Here is a 17,467-nt window from a genome sequence, read left to right on the forward strand (position 1 = left end):
CATGATTATTTTTGATTGCACATTATGCACAGAAATATTGTCATGCCTTAGCAAGGTTCGCATATATTTTTTAAAGTTGTACTGTGGTTTGCCTTATTCTTAGCAATTTTAACTAAGCCTTTCTACTCAGTTTTTTCTCTGTGTGGCCATGACCCTGAGTAACAACCATTTATCGATTTTTAAACAACCATATGGTGTTTTTGAAATACACATCTTATCTCAATGCTTTTCCATTCGACGCAAAAGAATCGTTAAAATATTTTTTTATTTCATAATTTTCGTGTCAATTTGTGTGGAACGATGGTGGCTTCTTCAGGTCCCGCATCAATTGCACTTCCGCATGAAAAACAAGTTTCGTGCGAAAGCCAGATTATTGCAATCATAAATTTTTATGATTTTCCCATTGGTTGCAGCTCGAGGCAAGAGTGTGGAAAGTGTGGGCGGGAAAGGCGTTGCGAGTTGTGTGGGCGGCCTGGGAAAAGTGCTCGCATACCGCACGAAATTTTATGTGTATTTAATAGCCTTGCAGATATGATGCAGAAAATTATTATTCTCTGGCCGCGAAGTCCTCTCACCCCCGCAGCAATACTATAGGAAAGCGATAAGGAAAAGGAAAAGAAGCTGTATGTATTTGGAAGTATATATACCAATACATTTTCCCACATCAGCTGCCAGAGTTTGTGTGTGTTTTTTTTGGTGGCCATTAAAAAGGAAATTTAATATAAACTTAGCGCAAAATGACGAGGGCCGTAAAAAGCATATTGACAATGCCACAAGATCAAGCCATCCCATCCATCAATCAATCAGGCCTGACAGCAGCTGTGGCAGCCGCAAAAATGTATCCACAGGAGACTTGTGGCAGGTAGGACGAAAAAAATGTAATCTAATCCAATTACTCAACACTGGCAAACGAGGAGGGAAGGATTTTCGGCAGGGCGCTAATGGACGAGTCCCCAAACAAGCCGGATATCACATGTCTACAGAAAAGTTAAATAACCCAGGGCAATCGCAAAGTATCAATGGCCAGGAAAAAGAGTGCGGAAAAGCCAAAGCCACGGGCATATTTACATCATCAACCCCAACTAACCAAACGAATGCGTTTGATTATTAGCCCACAAGATTCGGGGTGTAAGAGTGCAAATCCTGGCCGAAAAAAAAAACAGAAATTGAAATTCATGCTCATTCAGAGGGTTCTTTGTTAGGGCCATGGGGCTTACAAGATGGAATATCCCCCCAAAGCATTCTATTGACGAAAATTATCATTTTTGTTGCTTCAATAAAACGACAGGCCCGAAACTAATATGGTTTCATCTTATCCCTCCTCCAGCAGGCTTAGGCATGAAATTGAAAATGTAACAAAAGGAAATTCGGGGGAAGAAAAGAGGAGAGAGAGGAATATGTAAGCCTGATTGGATGGAGAGCTAGATGATGATGATGAGGTGACAGTGATAGGGAGAACTACTTCCGTAAATGAATCTTTGGAATACTTTTCCCGATTTTCATGGAATTCACTTCGACCAACACCTTCACCTTTCACTTTCGGCAATCAAATGGCAATTATACCCACCCGTAGTTCAAATATTTTCCCGTATATCACCATCAGATGCCAATGCTGATGATGACACTGAGTCGGATACTCACAACCCGAACCGATTATGCAAATTTGTCCGGGTTAACGATTTCATTAAATGCCAGAACCAGCCACGCCTTATCACCCAACTGCCCCTGTGGTCTAGCCAACTAATTTCAATATCAGCCACCGCCTCCAGGAGCTTGCATTAATTCTCACATTTAGCCCACAAGCCGCAGGAGGCGTGTCCTTGTTGATAAACAGCCACAGCAGAGCTTCCGTTTAGTCTGCCAACTCTCGACTCATAACAAATCCCCCGGCCTCGTCCTGCGACACACACAGGATGTCCTGGATAGGCGGTAGATCGGGTGGACATGGGGCGAAAAGCTGAGCGACATCCCAGCAGCCAAGGGGTCAATTTGGAGCGTATCAAAAAGGGACAACAGTTTTATAAACTAGAGTTTTGCAAGCTTAGACCAAAGAAAGCCCAAGAGAGTGGGAAATGGTCGAAGGACTCGGTCTGGCCGGCATATTTATAAACACATTAAAAACGCTTCACTGGCATGCCCTGACAGGATATGGGAACTTGATGAGTTATCAGTTGGTTGTACTGAAAAAAAATAATTCAGGATGTGAAACAATAATAACGTCATATCGAATATTGTCAAGGAGCAGCTTACATTTCTTCTATATTTTAAAATTGATTGGAGTCACTAAAGCAATTACAAATTAAACAATATTTTACAAACGTGTACAATGGAAATTTGTAATTCGATATTCTGCAAAAACTAGTTGGAAACTGACCAAGAACTGTTTGTGTTAGAAATATAAATAAAAATCCTTAAGCTTTCCCTTAGTGTGCAACTAACTCTTTCTGCCTCCCTGCCCCCAAAAATTAACGGAAAACAAGTCAAAGTCAATGTTTGTAGATGTGATGTGCTGGTTGTGGGCGAAGTCCCACAGCATGTTTTAAAATGTCAGTTGCACATGAGACTGGCAGGGACCTCAAACCTCAAGAACCTCAGCAGTCAAGCCACTGGCGGGCAAAGGGGTCCCACCACCGGAGGTCCTGTGTGTGAGCCAGTGATGAGGAATTGCAGCAACTTCCAGCTGACGGTTGTTAAGCTTGTCAACATGAAGCGATGGCAAGTCGCAATGGGAGCAGGGGGCAGATGGAGCCAGGACTTGGCGTAACAATTGGAGCTCCCCATATGCAAGCGTACCTCCCTAACGACCAAGTCCTTGCATTTCTATTCCCCCGACTCGTTCCCTTTCCAGGTCAAGCCACATTTGACCCGGATTTTATCTAAAAGTCAACAGTTTAAATGCCATTTAACATTTTAAGGCCGCGGGGGAGTGCATAGCGATTTGTAACCTTCATGTTAATACTCCAAGCCAAGTTATTTATGTAAATTACTGGCAACTGCAATGCCAACTGCTTCGAGGATGCTGGTAGGGCTAAGACCCCTTAACTCCCAGCGTTCATGTTTTATAATTAAGTCAGTAATTTAAGAGTGTCGGGCAAGGGAAACTTTTTTCGCTTGCAGCTTTACTTGACTGCATTCCTTGTGGCTTGCAATTTGGTTGCTGGCTGGCTGGCAAACATTTCGCTGTCCCTCCTTCGCTTTTAAATAGAGAAAACCGGGACAGAGAAAAGCCGTGCGAAAAAGCGGAAATGTTAACAACTACTTTGACATTTGCTATGGCTCCGGGTGCGAGTGTTGCGGGGTGGGTGTTTGTTTGCAAGTTGAAATTACTTAAGTGCCAGCGCGACGAGGCGTGTGAATGCCGAACCAAGTCCCCAGTCCCGACTGAATAAATGAGTTAGAGAGTGACTGAAATGGCTGAAACGGAGCTTAACTTCGACTCCAGCTCATAAATTAATGTCGCCGCATTAAAGCGTATTGGGGCAGCTTTGCCCCGCTCAGTTGCAGTTGCAATTTCAGTCGCCGTCGGAGTGTTTTTCAAAATGAAATAAAAACTGTGCTGCAGTGTCGAGAGTAACAAAAGTTGCCCAGGCCGAGACCCAGATGCAGCCAAGTGTGAAGGACAACAGCAACGATACGTAAAATAAAGCAGGGGAAACGGATATGGTGGGGAAATACGACTGAAAATTACCCTGTTTTTACAGAATTCTGAATGCTTTTGATTTATATGAAGTATCTATTGGTTTAAAACCACTTGTTTCTCTGCAATACAGTATTCAATCATGTATTTTATTTAGGGAAAATATAGTTCTAGGTATTTAAGTATATTGCATTTAATCGTTGGAAAGACTTATTTCAAATATCTTCTTTTCTAAAATATATAAATATTTTCATCCCATTTCATTACACTCTCATATTCCCCGAGTACTGATCACAAAAAGAAAGCAGACTTAAATAGCAGGAACAAGTGCTTCGCCTTTAACGAACTACAAATACTCTCAGTCGGTCTAAGGACCTTGAAATCCTTACCTAACTCACATGCAAAAAATGTTTTCTTTGTCGGAAGTATATCCTGCAATAGGTTGCCCTGAATGTCCTGCCATCTTCACTTCAAAGCTTTTGCCTGCTGTGAAAAGGAAGCCGCTGTGCATGTCGGAGTACAAAAATGTTAGTTAAATTTCGTAGCTACATTTGTTTTGTGCCAGCCTGGGAAAGATATAGGTACTGACACAGAGAAAAGGCGGCCAGAGTTGGCAACCCAACTGCATGCATACTGCATAAGTCAGTCAGTTTCCCCCATTCCCCGGCAAAAAAGGAGAAGACGGGGCATTTGGTAGTCCTGGCATGACTGTAAGACTTATTGTTCGTTGACTTTTTGGCAGCAGTCGAGTTGCCTCTCTCATTTTCAAGCTCACACTCGAAATGAAAAGCCAAGTAGTTCTCGTTTTCTCTGGGATGGAATACAAATATTTTATAAACTGTTGCAAGTTATTAAAACGTCAGTCACACTGTTTTGCATACCTGTTTTGCACTCTGTTTTGATTTTCTTTGTTGCAACTTCAGTTTCAGTTTATCTTGGGCCATTTTCTTTTAGCCAGACTGCGACCAGACCATGGCTCGTAATATATCCTTAAGGTATACATTAATTACAAGGATCGTAAAAGCCGAGAGAAGGAAACCTGCGACTTGCAATGCCAGCAGACACGAACTAAAGCCCCCCGAGATGCCGACTCTTTTACCTTGTGTTACTTTTTGCATTTTACTGCCAGACAGACTAGAGGTCTTTTGAGTGTTATATATATATATTCTCCCGGCTCGTTCCCTTTATGGCATTCCATTGTTTCGGGCTGTAATCAGGCGGCAAAATTCGAGTGCATAGTTTATATGCCTCCCCGCAGAAATATTTGCCTCCAGCTGCAAAGGCTTTTCATAAATTGCTGCTTTAAAATTTCCCAGGAAGAGGGCTGGCAAACAAATGACGAACTCATGTCGAGGACTCATTTGTTTTATGGCCGACGCTTAGGCAGGCAGCTGATGTCCCTATCTACTTTTCCCCATTCTATTTCGCACGCTGGGTGTCCCAGTTATTTGACACGCTTTTTTGCAGCCTTAACAGAAACGAAGACAGACAGTTGAGGAGATGCCATTCATTACTGGGATGAGGGAAACAGGGGATTCATGGTATAGACCCCACTCACACACTAGAATACTTATAAACAGTCGGCCATCATTGGCTTAAACTACCTCTTGCAAGTTTTTAAATGCCATTTAGCTTAACTTCAGTCTTAAGTTGTTTCCTTTAAAGTTATGTATCAATTATTTTTCTAACTTTTACCTGCTACTAATTTACATTGTAAAACATTTGTTAAGACTTTAGTAAGTACAATGGCTCAAAAGATAACATTAATTTTAAATCATTTCGTTGAGTATGTTAATCAAAATGTATTTATCAATTTAAGGACAATTTTTATTACATAAAAACATATTGCATAGGCAAGTACATTTCGATTTTCATCATCTCACAGCATAATTATGTTTGTAAAATACGATTTATCGAGGTTCGCCTGTTTGCATATGTATGCAAAATATAATTGTCTGCTTTTCGGGGCTGGCCAAATACGAAATCTTCAAAGGCAGCATTGCGGCTGCTTTATCAACTTTATTATGCCAGCGCCAAAAGTGGCGAAATTAACAACAACAGCGGAATGGAGATGGAGGGGCACGGCGGGGGAATGGCCATAAAGCAGCCTCTCTTTTGGCCCTTAAGACAGGACTCAACTGCAGGCCGCGACCGTTTTATGGCTCTCACACACACACACACACCCAGCGATATCCTGAAAACAGTTTCAATGTCTGTCGCTTCTTTCACTCCTTATGTGCGAGTGTGTGTGTGCGGTGTGCTCCTTGTTTATCTCACTTTTGTTTGGCCCCGTTCAACCAGCTTCCCTTCCACCCCCTTCCCATAATTTTTCACCACCCTCGCAAAAGAGTGTCTTACTTTACTCGGCTTTTTCGCTTTTTTCGCCGCTTTCGCCACTTCCAGGACGATTTTGTGTGCCTGTTTAGTCCTTCAGTGTATGTAAGTGTGCGTGGCAGAGTGTGTCTGCATTCTGTGTCTGCGTGTGGGTGAGCATTTCTGTGAAGTGCGTATACGCCAACATGCGCTGCTGTGCTCCTGTTCCGAAATATTCCCTGTGTGTGGGTGTATCGCACACAGACACAAGCCCACAAAAAGGAGTACAGAGTGTGTGTGTGTGTGTGTGTGTGTGCGAGTGTGAGTGTTAGCCGTGTTGCTGGCAACATCCAATGGCAATTTGGGGGCCGAAATGTTGCCGAGCCGCTTGAAGTGCTGCCGAGTGTTTTGATAGCGGGCCAACTAAGCCCCAGAGATTTTACTCATATGCACACATCATCTCGGCAATTTTAAGCGGCTTACGACGACGATGATGCCATCGCAGAATTTTCATTACTAAGCCAAAGGTGAGTACCTCATCCACCGAATCACTGAACATTCTCCAGATTCTCCTCAAGTGCGCAGTCAACTTCAAAAGGCAGGCAAATTCAATGGACGAGCTATGAGTCTCGGGGCAAACACAGATCATATCTTATCGGCAATCATTTTATGAGCAAAATTAATACGCTTCAAGCCAACTGGAGCGGTAAGACCGACTGGCAAATTTGTAGACGTTTTGTTGTTGCCCAGGCAACTTGAACGTCCTCATCCTCATCGTCGTCGGCGGGAACAATATAATGAGCCTGGGCAGGTGGCCGGAGTGGTATCAAAAGATATTTACGAAAGGATACTTTGGCACTTGCAAAAATACTTGTTTTACTTTTAAAATAATTAAATAACAGAAATGTGTTTGTAAATTGAGAATTGTATTATAAAACATCCAAGTTGGGATGATTTTTTTTAGGATAGTATTATTCAAAACTTTCAACCATTTTAGCTTGTTGTTTTATTACAAATTTTGCGCCAATTATTAACTTTTAATTTATATTCAGATTTTGTGATAAAAAAATTATGTTTTTATACCCTTGCAGAGGGTATTATAATTTTGGTCAAAAGTGTGCAACGCAGTGAAGGAGACATCTCCGACCCTATAAAGTATATATATTCTTGATCAGGATCACCTCCTGAGTTGATATAGCCATGTCCGTCTGTCCGTCTGTCCGTCTGTCCGTCTGTCTGTTTCTACGCAAACTAGTCTCTCAGTTTTAAAGCTATCGGATTGAAACTTTGCACACACCCTTCTTTCCTTTGCACGCAGTATATAAGTCGGAACGGCCGGGATCGGCCGACTATATCCTATAGCTGCCATATAACTGATTGATCGGAAATGCCATAACTTTCGTGTTTGTAAAGTTAGGAAGTTGGGATTTTCTATGGGTTTTATATTTGGCGAATCAATCCGACCTACCAAATTTCATAAGGATCGGCCGACTATATCCTATAGCTGCCATATAACTGATTGATCGGAAATGCCATAACTTTGGTGTTTGTAAAGTTAGAAAGTTGGGATTTTCTATGGGTTTTATATTTGGCCAATCAATCCGACCTACCAAATTTCATAAGGATCAGCCGACTATATCCTATAGCTGCCATATAACTGATTGATCGGAAATGCCATAACTTTGGTGTTTGTAAAGTTAGAAAGTTGGGATTTTCTATGGGTTTTATATTTGGCCAATCAATCCGACCCACCAAATTTCATAAGGATCGGCCGACTATATCCTATAGCTGCCATATAACTGATTGATCGGAAATGCCATAACTTTGGTGTTTGTTAAGTTATGAAGTTGGGATTTTCTATGGATTTTATTTTTGGCCAATCAATCCGACCTACCAAATTTCATAAGGATCGGCCGACTATATCCTATAGCTGCCATATAACTGATTGATCGGAAATGCCATAACTTTGGTGTTTGTAAAGTTAGGAAGTTGGGATTTTCTATGGATTTTATTTTTGGCCAATCAATCCGACCTATCAAATTTCATAAGGATCGGCCGACTATATCCTATAGCTGCCATATAACAGAACGATTGGAAATGCCATAACTTTGTTGTTGTTAAAGTTAGGAAGTTCGGATTTTTTATGAGTATTAAGAATGCATCATATGAATAATTTTGGAGAATATAATTTACAGAGTATTCTGCAAGGGTATATCAACTTCGGCTCCGCCCGAAGTTAGCTTTCCTTTCTTGTTTTATTTCATAATTTATGCTGTATTTGGCAAAATTTTTATATTTTATCTCTAAAACTTATTGAAGCTAATTATGAGTTTATATAAACAAGTAAAGTTAAAGTACTTGAAATATTTTATTAGATGTTTCGTCCTGAAAAAAATGTATCTTTGGTAAAGGTACTATTTTTGAAAGTTTTAGCACCGTTGTGAAACTTTTTCTAGCAGTGTAATAACGGGCTCACGGGCAACGACATCGTCATGGAAATTCTTCATTAACTCAACTCGGGCGCTGAGAGAAAAGAAGTTTATGTTATTAAGAACATCGAGGCGTGGGCGGAGAATGATGGCAATGGTTACTATGCTCGGCGGATGGGGGCGTGGCTAGGCACAGATGGAGGCGGCAGCAGCTGTTGTTGTAGTAAAATGTGTGTTTTACTTGACAAGAAAGAGATAACGGTAAATGAATATGCAGCAATTTGCACGCCCACATAATGAGTAAGCCTGGGAAAAGGGGGGCGGGCGGGCTGGGGGAATCCGCCGATGGGCAGAGACTGAAATAATAACAGCAGCAGAAAAGCAACAGCATCAGCCGCTAAACAAAAGTCGATAAACATAAACCAGGCACAGCAGACAAGCGCTGATAAGTGTGCTACACTTTCCACAGGAAACGGAAGGAGTTGCCCTGCATGTGTGGGTGTTGGTGTGCCTGTGTTTGTTAGAGGCAAAAGTAAATTAAAACGATTTTAATTACGGTTGCCAAGACGTTGAATGAAAATGTCAACGATGCTGCGCGACAGCAGGTGGGCGTGGCGAAGGCGTTTGAGGAGTGAAAGAGTGCGGAAAAATGAGACAACTCCTAAAAGCATTTCGCTGTACCGCTTGCTGAGCAGCAGTGTGAATTATAGCACATGTACGAGGAGCCTTTGCACCGAAAAAAAGTGGGAATATTGGTGCTTCAATAATTTGATAAAAAATAGTAACTAGCAAACTGTCCTTTCCCTAAACAGAAGTATCACATGTTTGATTTATATTCCAAGGAAAAGAAGAGGTTTTGGTGAAGATTACAAATTTTCTCGCAATTTTATATATCTCGCTTTTTTGATTTATTAAAATTGAAAGCGGTTTTGATAGCGGATAATTATATAAAATATATAAACAAACGTAAAGACAACGAACTAGGTGAGCATTATTTTTGGCAATAATAAATAAGAATGAAGGGAATTTTTTTCCTGTTATCTTTAAATTAAAGTATCGATAGTTTTTATTAACTACTAATATGAAAATAAAATACAAAAATTTATTTTTCTTAAACAATATGATTTAAATTTTTTTTTTGCAAAAACGCTTGCAAACGCTTTGCATGCTCTTAAATGCACATAGCATTACAATTAAAAGAATTAGGTTGACAGCGAAAAGCTAAATAATTGTAAGCTTTAAATAATTGATATCATCTTTAAAATAAATCTGAAACCAAATCGGCTTATTTCAGATCTTTTTTATTTGTGTACGTATGTGTCAGTTAGTGAATAAAAGCAGATTTTTATTTAGACTCTGTTTTGTTGTCTTTAGCTACTTGACAAGACCCAGAAGCCAAAGTCACTGCCAAGAGCAACACCAGCAAACTTTAACAAATAAACGTGTTTTCGGGGAAAAGGGGGAAAATGGGGAAAAAGAAGTTGGAGTAGGAGCCGGTTCTAGCTTAAACAAACAAGCTCCATTTTTATGAGGCTCTTTTGTCTGTGGCTGCTATCCCGGCTTTCCCCTTACTTTTTTTTATACCTTATTAACGCTCGCTCACTCGCTCGTTGAAAATGAAAAGTTTTCGTGGCGGGCGTGAAATTTTTTTTACCCACAACCAAAAAAACAAAAAATAACAAGATGGAATGCTGAAAAGCCACCGAAAAAAAGCGCTGAAACCATGGCTTGCTGATTAACTTGACACGGCCAAGAGCGGTGAGGGAAATGCGTTGGGAAAGCGGGCGTTGGGGAGGAAAATTCGCGGTTTGAATGCAGCTGACAGGCAGCACCTGTCGCCGCTACGGAAGTGTCGACTGCGAATGGGAATGCGACTGCGACGACCAACAAACCGCCGCTTGACATTTCCTTGGCGACGCTTTCAAGGAAATGCTATGGAAGGTGAGGGGCGAAAAATTGTGGGCGGTGGAAGGACACTGCGGTGGCCTTGTGTATCTTATTTTGTGACTGCATTTAAGTGCAGCTTTTATGCCACAGATTTAAGCGTAAGCCACTGGATAGCCAAAGTTTGTCCTGGGGTTTATCTTCATTAATTTCCGCAGTACTTTTTAATGCAGTTTAATTCGGTATTAACCCCGAAAGTATGCAATCCCTTTTTTAAGGGAGAAGTCGCTTTGTGTTATTTATGCCCCAAAATAGGCAAAGCTAATTGGTGTTTTCAAATATAATTGTGACTTTATAATCGCAACATCAATAAAAGCCATATTGATATAAAATTAAAAGAATTCAACTTTAATTGTACTTCATCGATTTTTGTTAAAATGCTTTGTCTTTAACCAATTTATTTCATTTTACATAGAAATGTTTTATTTTATTAAAATATTGTACAATTTATGAAGCAAACAAAAGGACACAGTAAATTCCAACAACATATTTGGCTCTTTTAAATGTATATGCGACTATATTATTGATTTATATCAAACAACTGCCAACTGTGATAAATAAATAAATATTCTTATGAAATCATATTTAATGCCACTTAGTGAAAGTTCTTTTAAATAATAAAAATATGGGCTGCCGAAATTTGTAGCTTTTGTAGTATATTTTTGTTAATAAACATCGATAAACAAAGATATAATTAAAGTGAAATACCTTATTTAACTGCAACTTAAATCTATAAATTAAGTTTTGAAAATCAGTAATGCTCGTAAAACTTTTCCAAATTTAACACCGTAAAATGGTGTAATTTACGCATACTTTGATCACACTCACACAATTTTTCCCAAGGTTCCTCGCATGCATTTCAACTCCCTAAAGTATTTAAACTTCTTCGGGAAAGCTGAAACACTTCACTCCAAACATGTTGACAGCTTAACAGGAAGTCTGCCTGCAGAAGTACGACGACACCCCGAAAAAAGTTGATTCCTATCCTTTGGAGCCCGTTACCCCCCAATTCCCGCTGATAACTTTAAGCAGAACCAGGCCAAAAAGTGTAACAGCTTTCGTGGCAAAAGTTTGCAATGCATTTTCTCGTGCAGCGCAGCCAAAGTGCCAAAAGGTGGCAAAATGCAAGGGGGAAATTCGCTGTGAATAATTATATGGAGAAGATGAAAGGGCCCGAAGGCAGCGAACCGAAACAAGAGCCTATGCAATCCTTTCAACTCAAGGCTGCTGACCTTTTCAACACTGTTTGTCAAGGACTCAAAGGGCGGACTTTGATCCCAACAAAAGGATAAAATAAACCCAAAAGTGGCCAACAAAAAATAGTCGTAAATCCAGCAGGATATTCAGGATATCAAACAATGCAATTTGTTGTGTGTCCCACTCACCTTGGTATCAATTTTTGGCGGCAATTTTCGTTATGTTCTCGACCTTTATTTGCGTTTTGCTTTTATTGCCACAGTAATCCGAGGGAAAACTGGTCAAAGTTTTCGCATAAAATTCAATTACGATTGTGAACTCATAAATCGCAACACTTGGCCGCGTTTTACGATTACGCCTTTTGATTTCGGTCACGGAAAGTGTGAAACTTTTTGGCTAACGCAGCTACTTTGTTATCACTGTTATCGGGCCACGACTCTGGCAATAAAATTACCCCGTCGCGTCGTTAAAAGTTAAGCGACCTTTTGTGCTAAACTGGCGGATTTGTTAAGTTTTTATGGCTTTCGTCGAATTTCAGACAATGTTGGTCTTTTGGGGATCTGTGAGATATGTTGTGGTAGGCGCCTTTTCGGTCCAACCTTTGCAGTTGAAAGCGCGCAAGGAACTGTTTATCCTGGCCCCATGTGCTGGCATTTTTGTTCTGGCCACGAAACTTGGTGTCCTGCCACGAAACTTGGCATCCACAAGGGCGCCTGCGCTGGATTTGGTCGGGAAATGTGGAGTGGGGCAGGATATTTCCAGTCCGCATTCAACTGGTGGTTGGCTTGCCAATCCAATCCTCAAAGGACAGCCATATGTGAGTGGTTGTCGTGACAACTTGATTTTCTGACGGCTAAAGGTTTCTCATTTCCTATAGCCTTGAATTTGATAACACTCTATTTCGCTTTTTGCCAGTGGCAACCTTTGATTCAGCCAACTCCATTAGTTTGAAATCCAACTCTGATCTAATTATGCGACCGTTTAGCAGTGCATACTTTTCAGGGATTTAAAAGAGGGTCGGTAAACATCTGAAAAGGAGAAAGGACCGGCGAATGACATTAAGGGAAATCCGCTTACAGATGCGGCGATGGGATGAAGATATCGAGGGTCGCACATTGTTTATGCAAGCGCATTAAGCTGAGGCTCAGCCAAAGATACGGACACACTGGCAGTTCGGCATGCAGATGCAGATGGGCAGATAAAGATACAGATACGGATTTAGATACAGTAGCCCTGCTCACACCCACAAGCTGCAGTAACATGTTGCGGTTTTGTGAGCAGTAGATTGACCTGGCCAAGAAGTCCAAACCAAACCGCATTTTGCAGGGCGTGGCGGCATCTTTAAGGCAGTCCAAACAGCTGCAACAGTTGAAACTCGAAACTCAAAAATCAAAAACATATATGAGTAGGGAAAAGTCAGCGAGGCGAGTTGAACTCATTAACTGAAGCGAGTGCAAGTCGTTGTCATGTAATCCAATGCCGGATACCAAATTGGTATCTCGTATCTCATAGATACGCGGCAATACGTGCACACGTATAAAAAGAACTAATAAAAGGAGGAAAAATCGACTAAAGAAAATTGAAACTCGCGTGGATTTTTCGTGATTTTCCGTCTACTCGCGCCGGCATGCAATCTTTTTTTTATATGTCATCCATTTTATTGTTTATTTACAGCATTGTTTAGCAGAATATATCCCCGTGTTTATATAGATAGTATATTCTCCAGCCTGCGCTGATTTAATGGCTGTAAATTGAAATGGAATACGCGAAAAATGGAAAAAATGTTGTGCTAGGTGAGCTGAGTTGATTTGGCAAAAATATATATTTATTGAAAAAGTTGGCAACAAGAATTTAAAAGAACAAAACTTTGCGGAACGAAATTTACATTTCACAGTAGGCCAGCTTACGTCATCAATATTCTATCCTTTATTTTTTTTTTTATTATTATTATTTATTTATTATTTGATTAGCGCACTGCTACTCAATTGGCAACTTAATCTAATCAGTCTTTAATATAATCGGTTTCATTGGGTCTTCTTTGTTGCTTAAGACTAATAATTTAACCTAGACATTTTAGGGAGAAATATTGCTGTTGTTGTTATTGATGATGTTTAGGTCAAAACCCGGTCAGGTAGGTCTTGAGGGTGGTGTCGCTTTAGTCTTCTTTTGACTCTTGTTCGAGGGTCAGCGTTATTAATGGCAGCAGTTCCAAGTTTCCTGGCTAGGCTGTTGGGGTGCTCATTTAACCTTTCCATGTACTTCCGAGCAAGTTCCTGCAGCTTGTCTCCAAGTTTGGGCACATTGAGATCACGTTCGATGTCACTGGTTCGCATAAACCACGGAGCTCCAGAGATCCTTCGAAGTGTTTTCGCTTGCAGAACCCGGATTTTGTTGAGGTTGGTTTTTGCAGCGATGCCATAAACCTGGAGTCCATAGAAAAGAGTTGGCGCTAATATGGATTTATAAATTTGGACCTTACAGCCAAGTGCGAGCTTGTTGCGTGGTGCGAGAAGCCAAGCCATCCGAGAAACTTTGGTCCTGTAAGAGTGTTGGATACAAGTAATGTGCCTGCCAAATGTTAGTTTTTTGTCCAAAGTGACACCAAGGTACTTGTATGCAGGAAGGGCTCTGATTGGACTTCCGTTGAGGCTGACTCCAGGGCAGCTACTTCGACAATTGGTGAACGTTACATTGGCACATTTGTCTGCGTTTACTCGAATGTTCCAGTTCATGGCCCATTGGTGAAATGCGTCCAGATATTGTTGCAATGCAAATGTGGCAGCCAATATACTTTTGCTTTTTGTCAGGACAGCAGTGTCATCGGCGTAGGTCGCAATTAGCACGTTTTGTTCAGCAACTTCAGTGATTGGAGATTGTGTAGGCATATCTGAAGCATAAATACTGTAGAGAGTAGGGCCGAGGACGCTACCTTGGGGAACTCCGGCAGAGATCGGTTTGGTTGACGACTTGTACCCATCAGCAGATACGTGGAAAGTGCGTTCTTCCAGGAAGCTTTTCACGAGCTGGAACAACTGTGGCGTAAAAGACTTTTGGCTTTGTACAGGAGCCCAGGGTGCCACACTCTGTCAAAGGCCTGCTGGATGTCAAGGAAGGCAGCAACTGCATATTCCTGCTTCTCTAGGGCTTCTAAAGCAAAATTGACAACTCTGTGCAATTGCTCAGGAGTTCCATGTTGAAGACGAAAGCCGAACTGAAATTCCGGGATCGCACTGGTGACATTCTCGTAAGTGAGCAGCCTATTCAGGATCAGCCTTTCCATGATTTTTCCCAGGCCTGGTAGAAGACTAATGGGCCTGTATGAGTCCACGTCAGTCGGCGATTTACCTGGTTTTGGGATCATGATTATACTCGCCGATTTCCAAACTTTCGGGAAGTATCCAAGAGTTAGTATGCTGTTGAATAATGACACCAGGAATTGCAAGGCTTGATCCGGTAAAAGTCGAATCGTTCTGTTGTCGAGCAGGTCTTCACCGGGAGTTTTCTTCGGTGAAAGTTTAGCTACAAGGTCTTTAACCTCTGTCAGTGTGACAGGGCTAGCAGGCAGGCTCATTTGAAATGGAGATTCTAGAAACTCATCAACTTGTCGACGTATGCTTTCAGGTGAATAGTCGTAAGGCTTGAAACGTTGCTCGAGGTTGTTAGCGAACGCTTCAGCTTTCTCTAGGCTCGTACGGCACCAGCCACCTGAGGGATTCTTAATTGCTGACTTTGGGGTGGGCTGAGCCTTGTACCGTTTTGTGATACGCCACAACGAGTAGTTGGAACTAGCGTCTGTGCCAAGATTCTCCAAAAAGCTGTCAATAGATTCTTGTTTTCTTCGGGCGAGCGCCTTGCTTAGACAGTTAGCAAGCCGTTTATGTATCTGATGCATTCGAGCGTCTCCCGTTCTTGCATATTCTCTTCTAACTCTTCGCTTTAGGTTGAGAAGTGCCGCAATTCTGTGTGGTAGCTGGAGATGTCTAGAGGTCTCTGTATTTTGGCGATTCCCAGGTGCAGCTATCTCAGCAGCCTGGTTTATCATGCGCATGAAAAGGCTGATGGCATTGTCAATGTCAGACGGTTCCTGGGCTTCTATGTTAACCTCGCTCAGCTGCTCTAGGTAGGCTTTGAATGCATTTGTATTAGCACCTCTGGGAAGGAGTTGCGTGCGCTGTGGTTTTTTCACTGGTGTGGCATGCAATCTGGCCAGGATTGGAGTGTGGTCCGAGGAGAGTTCATGGAGTGTTTTTACTTCTAGCCTGTTTATAGCGTATCCGTTGATTATGAAAAAATCAAGCGCTGTCGGTGTTATCAGGGGGTTGTATGAGTAAAAAGTGGGTTCACCTGTGGCAAGTACTTGGTAATGCCCATTTGCAATGACATCTTGCAACTGTTTACCCCTTCTACAGGCTCTTGAGTTTCCCCACCATGCATGTTTGGCATTATAGTCACCGCCAGCAATAAATTTGCTTCCAAGTCCGGCCAGCAAGGACTCAAATTCTGATTGGATCCATCTTTCTGCTGGAGGTAGATATATAGCTGCTAATGTTACATTTCCGTCTGCAGTCTGTAATTGAATGCTCGCTATCTGCCTGTCATTGCTAGAGGCGGCGGGCAAGGGATTATGGCTTAGGGAATCCTTTATAATGACTGCAGAGCCACCTTTGCTGTTGCCACTAGGGTGATAAGCATGGTATATAAGATAGCCTGGCAAGTAGATGCGCTGACCATCGCGCATGTGAGTTTCTGTGGCAAGCATTACATCTATGTTATGATCGCTGAGGAATATTCGAAGCTCTTCAGATACTCTGACTAATCCACGAGCGTTCCACAATCCGATATTTAATTCTGATTGAATCATTTCGGCAATCGCGCAATGAGAACGTGAACCAGCTCTCTGAAAGCCTTGTTGGACTCAGCATTTTCCTGCATCAGCTTAAATAAAGTGTCCAGTTTGCTATTAATGTCGCGGATGGCATTATCTAACGCTGTGAATTTAAGGGTGAGCCTAGGGTCTGAAGGAGAGCTTGCGTCACTCTGCGAGGTTGAGCCAGCCCTTGCTTGCATATCCTTGGGTCGAGCTATATCAGCATACGATATATTCGTTCTTAATGCCTGAGCTGGTATGAATCCACGCGATACGCGTCCTGGATCATTTGTTACCGGGAGTCTAGGCCTCGGCTTTTGTTTTTTATTTTTTTCTAATCTGACCGGGCAATCTTTATCTGTCGAGACGTGGTTACCGCCACAGTTTACGCACAAGCATGTATCGCTTACACAGAGTGTGGAACCAGTAACATGAGAACCACTACATTTACCACAAACAGGGTCCTGAACACAATAGTTTTTAGAATGTCCAAAAATTTGGCATCTTTGACATTGAAGTAATTCTTTTCTACGGGGTGCACGCTCGACAGTGACTCTGTATCTCCCGAGTTGCGTAATTTTTAGGGACTCTGCGACGTTTGCACCCTGCTTAAGGTTGATATAAAACATATTCTGCCTAGTTTTATAATTTACTGTAGCTTCATTATCATCTTCGTTCACCTGGATGTTCTTCCAATCAGTCTTTTGGGGCAGTATATGTTAAGTACCTCAAAGCCGAATTCAGTAAATCCCTGTGTTATTTGAGATTTCGGAACGTTTGTATGGAGTCCTTTCAGAACTACTCTGTAGGCCTTGTCTTCTTTTAACTGATGGTGCCAAAATTTACACTTAAGAGTTGTCAGTGTTTTTACAGCTAGCCGAAAAGCGTCTGAGTTGGCTGTATATATTCTGGATACACCAAATTTGGAAGTGCGGATGTTGTAGTTTTTGGAGCCAATGCTAAGGTCAAGAGATTGTTCCAATAAGACCGGATCGCTTACATTCGGTACACAAATAGCAGGGATCTTGTTAGATTTTGTAGGCTGTCTATCTCCATTGGGGGCATCAGACTCATCATTGT

The 17,467-nt window shown here is 41.6% G+C and overlaps 1 protein-coding gene across 1 annotated transcript in view; it reads right to left on the minus strand.

The window, feature by feature from the left end:
• LOC108046289 (tensin-1) overlaps nt 1-12,126 on the minus strand; it is a 30,181-nt gene extending 18,055 nt beyond the window's left edge. The window contains exon 1 of the mRNA XM_017125896.2: nt 11,709-12,126. The gene's annotated coding sequence lies outside the window, so the exon portion shown is untranslated. The remainder of the gene's footprint in view (nt 1-11,708) is intronic.
• Between the last annotated feature and the right edge of the window lie 5,341 nt (nt 12,127-17,467).

This window comes from Drosophila rhopaloa, unplaced genomic scaffold, assembly GCF_018152115.1.
Source record: "Drosophila rhopaloa isolate 14029-0021.01 unplaced genomic scaffold, ASM1815211v1 contig_163, whole genome shotgun sequence".
In the NCBI taxonomy this organism is placed as follows: Eukaryota; Metazoa; Arthropoda; class Insecta; order Diptera; family Drosophilidae; genus Drosophila; species Drosophila rhopaloa.